General features: G+C 47.4%; 1 pseudogene; it reads left to right on the forward strand.

Moving 5' to 3' along the window:
- Positions 1 to 959, forward strand: part of LOC133394291 (large subunit ribosomal RNA) — a 5706-nt pseudogene extending 4747 nt beyond the window's left edge.
- Positions 960 to 7500: the final 6541 nt, after the last annotated feature.

A 7500-nucleotide genomic window follows, 5' to 3' on the forward strand; every position in this document is an offset into this window, starting at 1 on the left:
CTCCGTGCTGAGACTCGCTGAACCCTCTCCAAAAGTCGACGACACTCTCTCTTCGTCACCTCGCCATGCCAGATGGGCGCAGCATATCGGATGACCGACTCTGCGACCGAGGCCAACAGTCGCGCTTTGCTGGTCTTTGGTCCACTGTGGTTGCGCAAGAGGCGGGTAACGGCATCTGCTATCTTCCTTGCCCGAGTGGTTACCTCTCGGACATGGGGCAGCCACGATAGGTGATCGTGAAGGGTCACCCCAAGGTAACGCATCGTGCGGGAAGATGTCACCTCCACGTCCCCTACTCTTATGGTGACACAGGGATAACTGGCTTGTGGCCGCCAAGCGTTCATAGCGACGTGGCTTTTTGATCCTTCGATGTCGGCTCTTCCTATCATTGTGAAGCAAAATTCACCAAGCGTAGGATTGTTCACCCTTTCAAGGGAACGTGAGCTGGGTTTAGACCGTCGTGAGACAGGTTAGTTTTACCCTACTGGTGTGTGCTTATAGTCGCTATCTTAACGGAATTCCTGTGCAGTACGAGAGGAACCACAGGTACGGACCACTGGCTCAATACTAGTCCGACCGGACTTTGGTATGACGCTACGTCCGCTGGATTATGCCTGAACGCCTCTAAGGTCGTAGCCAATCCGAGCTGATAGCGCTTCTCAAACCCATTAGGTGTTCGGAAGCTAGCGGGCCTAACAACCCTCTGAGATCCGTTGGAGTCTGCGTCTGCAGCCCGGCGTCTCATCCCGCTATACCTAGGCCGCAACGAGTGGAGTTCGCTGCACGTGTTAGTACCGTAACTGGGAACGCCGTTGGCTTGAGCTCTGCCCAACGTGGATATACCTAGTTTCGACACCTATCAACCGCCCGCAAACGACGGGACTTCAGGCTGGGAGCTGCGAGTTGTAGAGATGCGTTCGCATCGATCCTCTCAGGCGACCCATGCTTGGTGGTTTGTCCGTGTGCCCCTTCCTCGATGTGCGCAAGCTCGTCTTGGTCTGGGGACCACGTCGACACAGGGGATACTTTTGTGAGAGCAAGAGTGTACTTAGTTAAGTGTAGCAAGGGATCGCGTGCCCCTTCCTCGATGGCGCAACGAACCATCTTGGTCTGGGGACCGTGGTGCCGTGCTCTGGTGAAGCTTGGTGCGTGCTCTTTCCTTGTCAGACGAGTGACTTGACTTGGTCTGGAGACCGTTCCTTTACACTAGTGGACAAGAGCTGGCTACTTCCGTGTCAGACGAGTGACTTGACACGGTATGGAGCGGAACACGTAACACTAGTGAGCTTGTCGGCGTGCCTCGTTCTCGACTTGATTGTCTTGATGTGAGAAACGTGCCGACCAAACCAGTAAGCTTACACACCTGCTCGTTACAAGTTGTATAAGTTAATCCGTTTGGGCCGGTTGCCTTGCACATGATGGTGTTGTTGACCATGTTCGGTTAACACGTCGTGTGTCGAGGTGGCCGGCCTTGGTAGTAGGATGTCTTGTGCATGTGACGTGTTGACCTGGTTTGGTCGATGTGTCGTCGTGTACGAGATGACCTACTTACCCGTCAGTTGTCCAAGTTGTATCATGTGTTGACTTAGTTGACGTGTCATGTGCATGGATGATTGGCGTACGGGTCATGTATGGTGCACTTGCTTCAGTTGAAGGGATGTACTAGTACAGTTATATTAATTGTTTATTTCACGATCTGGTCTTTTGGCTGGATCGCGAAAAAAACGCTAAGTCCCAAATCTTGAACTCGAGAGGAGAGCGCTGATGACAACCTTTTGGACTGGAGCTCCCTAGAATTCGGCTTTTTCCTACTTTAAAGGGATGCACTGTTGTATGTATTGTTTATTCACGATCTGGTCGTTGGATTGGATCGTGAAAAAAAAACGCTAAGTCCCAGATCCTGAACTCGACAGGAAAGCGCTGATGGCAAACATTTTGACTGGAAGTCCCTAGAAAACGGCTTTTTCCTTATTGGCATTATGTGGCACGTTTATTGTGGCTAGAACATTAATTATCCCCCAAATGGCACCAACGCTTGGCGAAAGTCTCGAAATACTCCTATCCCGACGCACCAGCAACCGCAACACGATGCAAAATAAATTGCACGAGCTGCTGATACTTGTACCATGCACGGTACACGGTACCAAAATATACCCCTGAAGGTGTGCAATTTGGTGCTATCCTAGGAAATTTGTTTGGGCAAGCCTAGCTACGCGTGTCGCACGTTGCATGGTCGTCGATCAGAGGTATGCAAAAGCACCTATCTAGGGGAATTACTTTATGTTCTAGTAGCAAGTTCGATTTTCCGGTCCAGCACGGCAGTAATCCTGCATGCATACACTCCATGTACCAAAAATGTATCAACCTAGGCGTTGCTCAGTAGCTTTTGGCGGCACATGTAAAAAGTATTCGAGTTCAGATTCTTGGAACTTTGCGTATTGTTCAAAACTAATAACGAAAACTAAATTATAAATGGGTAAAAGGCTAGGCGTTTCTCAGTAGCTTTTTTGCGCCACGTGGCAAAAGTATTCGAGTTCAGATTTCTGGGACTTAGCGTATTTTTCAAAATTGATTATGCAAATTGAAGTACAAATGGGGCATTAGCTAGGCGTTGCCCAGTAGCTTTTGGCGCCACATGGAGGAAGTAGTCGAGTTCAAATTTCTGGGACGTAGCGTAGTTTTCAATCATAATAAACCGAATCAAACATAAAAATCATGAAACTTACACCACGTCCCTAGGTTATGCACAAAACGTAACGATAAAGTGCCGGCCAGGTTAGAGGTGCACCAAAATTGTGTACCGATTAGGAAAAGTACTCTATGTTCCTATGACTTGGGTGAAAAGTGTTGATTAACTGCTGGTTAGGATAGACAGTTGCTTATCGTACACATCGCAAACGAACACCCCTTAGTGAGCAGTAGCAGAAGTCGATGGAACAAAGCGAATGCATTACAAACTGATCAAGTAAAATAAGGAACGCTACGTACTAGGACTTCTTTCCAAGAATGGTGTCCGCGACGGGAGGGCAAGCGTCCTTCCCAGGTTTCCCTAGTAAACCTTGTATGGTAAACATACCCAAGCGTGTCCGTAAGCACGCAACGATAGTCACGAACGAGCACATACCTAGGGAAAGTACTCTACGTACTAGGACTTCTGTCCAAGAATGGTGTCCGCGACGGTCGGGCACTGTGACGCAATTACCAAATCCTAGAATCGTACAAGCAGTGTGTACAAACATAAACATTAACGCGTTCGCTCGGGCTGCGCCGTCCGTGTTGAACACAAATGTGGGTGATTATATGAGTGGATAGACAAAAACATGCGTGGCGAAGACAGTTTTCTGCACGATGTGCACATAGCTCATTTCGTCGTCCCGGGCTAATGGAAAAACACAAAAATATCGAGTATCTTTCTAGGTTTCTGTTATAAAAGGACAGGCCAAAAGGTGACCGGTTGAGATAAGCATTTTAAGCATACAAGCACTTTAATGCAACTTTTGATACAAAAACTAGGTACGTACACGTAGATTGTATCAACATGGACATCCATGATCGGGTACGCCCGGGCTGCGCCCTCCATGTTGTACTTTCCCTGATTGGTACACAATTTTGGTGCAAGTGTACCAACATGGACATCTATGAACGCGTACGCTCGAGATGCACCCTTCGTCTTGTACTTTCCCTGATCGGTACACAGTTTTGGTGCACGGCTATCCCGACCGGCAACTTGTACCTTTATCGACATCCATGAACACAAAGTGCGCGGAACAAAAATTGCTCGGTCAGACCTACAAAGTGCTATATCTCGAATACTAAACGTCGCAGATGGGTGTCGTAGAACAATTTTAAATTCGTCTAATGATTCTACATCCGATTCTGGATAGTGGTTTTTCGACCACTTTTCAACATTTTGTGACACCCCGAACCTAGGGGCAGCTCCCTAGCTTTTTTCAAAAATGTGCACCGAACGGGCCAGAGAGCTCGAGTAGTCGAAAAAAAATTTTTTGCTAAAACCCCTCAAAACGTGTCAGGAACGCACCCTAGATGATGAAAAGTGCAACCAGAATGTCAATCGACAACATGCCCGGGGGTACAAATTTGCTCTACGCGTCCCTAGGTAGGGTACTTTTTCATACAAACATCAAAGTGTACGGTGCACAAAGTGCGCGGAACAAAACTTGCTCGGTCAGACCTAGGACGGGCCATATCTCGAATACTAAACGTCGCAGATGGGTGTCGTAGAACAATTTTAAGTTCGTCTAACGATTCTACATCCGATTCTGGATAGTGGTTTTTCGACCACTTTTCAACATTTTGTGACACCCCGAACCTAGGGGCAGCTCCCTAGCTTTTTTCAAAAATGTGCACCGAACGGGCCAGAGAGCTCGAGTAGTCGAAAATTTTTTTTTTGCTAAAACCCCTCAAAACGTGTCAGGAACGCACCCTAGATGATGAAAAGTGCAACCAGAATGTCAATCGACAACATGCCCGGGGGTACAAATTTGCTCTACGCGTCCCTAGGTAGGGTACTTTTTCATAAAAACATCAAAGTGTACGGTGCACAAAGTGCTCGGAACAAAAATTGCTCGGTCAGACCTAGGACGGGCCATATCTCGAATACTAAACGTCGCAGATGGGTGTCGTAGAACAATTTTAAGTTCGTCTAACGATTCTACATCCGATTCTGGATAGTGGTTTTTCGACCACTTTTCAACATTTTGTGACACCCCGAACCTAGGGGCAGCTCCCTAGCTTTTTTCAAAAATGTGCACCGAACGGGCCAGAGAGCTCGAGTAGTCGAAAATTTTTTTTTTGCTAAAACCCCTCAAAACGTGTCAGGAACGCACCCTAGATGATGAAAAGTGCAACCAGAATGTCAATCGACAACATGCCCGGGGGTACAAATTTGCTCTACGCGTCCCTAGGTAGGGTACTTTTTCATACAAACATCAAAGTGTACGGTGCACAAAGTGCGCGGAACAAAAATTGCTCGGTCAGACCTGGTACGGGCCATAACTCGAATACTAAACGTCGCAGATGGGTGTCGTAGAACAATTTTAAGTTCGTCTAACGATTCTACATCCGATTCTGGATAGTGGTTTTTCGACCACTTTTCAACATTTTGTGACACCCCGAACCTAGGGGCAGCTCCCTAGCTTTTTTCAAAAATGTGCACCGAACGGGCCAGAGAGCTCGAGTAGTCGAAAAAAATTTTTTTGCTAAAACCCCTCAAAACGTGTCAGGAACGCACCCTAGATGATGAAAAGTGCAACCAGAATGTCAATCGACAACATGCCCGGGGGTACAAATTTGCTCTACGCGTCCCTAGGTAGGGTACTTTTTCATACAAACATCAAAGTGTACGGTGCACAAAGTGCGCGGAACAAAACTTGCTCGGTCAGACCTAGGACGGGCCATATCTCGAATACTAAACGTCGCAGATGGGTGTCGTAGAACAATTTTAAGTTCGTCTAACGATTCTACATCCGATTCTGGATAGTGGTTTTTCGACCACTTTTCAACATTTTGTGACACCCCGAACCTAGGGGCAGCTCCCTAGCTTTTTTCAAAAATGTGCACCGAACGGGCCAGAGAGCTCGAGTAGTCGAAAATTTTTTTTTTGCTAAAACCCCTCAAAACGTGTCAGGAACGCACCCTAGATGATGAAAAGTGCAACCAGAATGTCAATCGACAACATGCCCGGGGGTACAAATTTGCTCTACGCGTCCCTAGGTAGGGTACTTTTTCATACAAACATCAAAGTGTACGGTGCACAAAGTGCGCGGAACAAAAATTGCTCGGTCAGACCTGGTACGGGCCATAACTCGAATACTAAACGTCGCAGATGGGTGTCGTAGAACAATTTTAAGTTCGTCTAATGATTCTACATCCGATTCTGGATAGTGGTTTTTCGACCACTTTTCAACATTTTGTGACACCCCGAACCTAGGGGCAGCTCCCTAGCTTTTTTCAAAAATGTGCACCGAACGGGCCAGAGAGCTCAAGTAATCGAAAATTTTTTTTTTGCTAAAACCCCTCAAAACGTGTAGAAAACTGATTTTAGATGATAAAAAGTGCAACCAGAACGTCAAACGACAACTTTGTTGGGGGTACCCTTTTTACTCTACGGGCCACTAGCTTAGGCGCGCCAACAGCGCTTTCCTCTCGGGTTCCCATTTTTTGCCCTCCTGGGATTATGATCATTTACTCATTGCCTACTATAGGGAAGGTACCTTGCTTCGAGGTCAAAAATGAAGATTTCACCAAATCGTAGTTTTAACCTCTATTTAGTCGTAGGAGCATGGTTTGCAGTGTCCGTGGGTCATATAAGCCCCCGTTTGGGTCATACGTCCCCTCCCCGATGAAAATCGTCATATGACTATAGGCCGAACTTATGAAGCAAAAGTGGTGTCTGGTGGGTTCTGCCGATGATCTTAACCTATGATTTTGAGTTTCCACCCTTTCAAAACGTTTCCTGGAGCAGTACATCACGGGTCTACGGACCCAAAGACTTCGTTGCGATGGTTTCAAGCATAAAAGTTGTAACAGCTAAGGGTTTTTAATACGCGTATATTAAATCATTGCTTGAAACTAAGCTTCGTTGTCTTTAAACTCTGCAAGACCAATCGAACTTCTTAGGGAAACTCGAAGGATTCACGCTAAGCCGGTGGTGCAGGGCACATAGCGTGATGAAACCGGGTTTCCCTACCAAATGTGGCATATTTTTTCCCTGAGAGCGAAGCTCAGACCCACGTAGGGGAGAGCGAAGTGGAACTTAAATGTTCAATGCAGCAAATGTTCGCCATGCGGATAAACAAGTTGGAATAGTTCAATGTAGTGTAATGCAAACACGAATCGCAAATAACGATACGGGACCCAGAAGCAATTCTGCGGATCCCTCGGGGAGTGGTGAGTTGATATAAATTAGAGGTGAAAATCCAAGTTGTTCGGGCTCCGGCTCGGCAGCCGAACGAGGTTCCTGTTGAGCTTGTTTGTACATCGCGCAGAGGCGCCGTTCGGTTCTAGCAATGATTCCCGCCACCATGTTCCATGCGTGCAGAGATCCGTTAGAGCTCGTTCAATGTGTCCCGCCGTGATTACGAAAAAGTCCAACAGTTGACTTAGTTGGGTGTGCGTCAAGTAATCGCGCAGAGATGCCGATCGGTGCCTAGCAATGTTTTCCCGTCACAAGGTGGTATTGGCACCTGTGCAGAGTGGCCGTTAGCAATGTCTCCCGTATCACGGTGGTGTACCATCACTAGTGCAGAGTGACCGCTAGCAATGTCTCCCGTCACAAGGTGGTAGCCCAGAAGTGCAGAGAAGCCGCTGTAGCAAAGTCTCCCGTATCACGTTGGAGTTCTTCCACTAGTGCAGAGAGATCGCTGAACCGTTCAATGTGTCCCGTCGTGGTGTGCTTGTACCGAGCACGTAGGATACACCTTGCTTTGTTGGTTTGGGATAGGAGTGGTCGCGCAACTGCCTCCACGCCGCAGAGTGCCA

The sequence above is a fragment of the Anopheles gambiae genome, assembly GCF_943734735.2.
Source record: "Anopheles gambiae chromosome X unlocalized genomic scaffold, idAnoGambNW_F1_1 X_unloc_1, whole genome shotgun sequence".
In the NCBI taxonomy this organism is placed as follows: domain Eukaryota; kingdom Metazoa; phylum Arthropoda; class Insecta; order Diptera; family Culicidae; genus Anopheles; species Anopheles gambiae.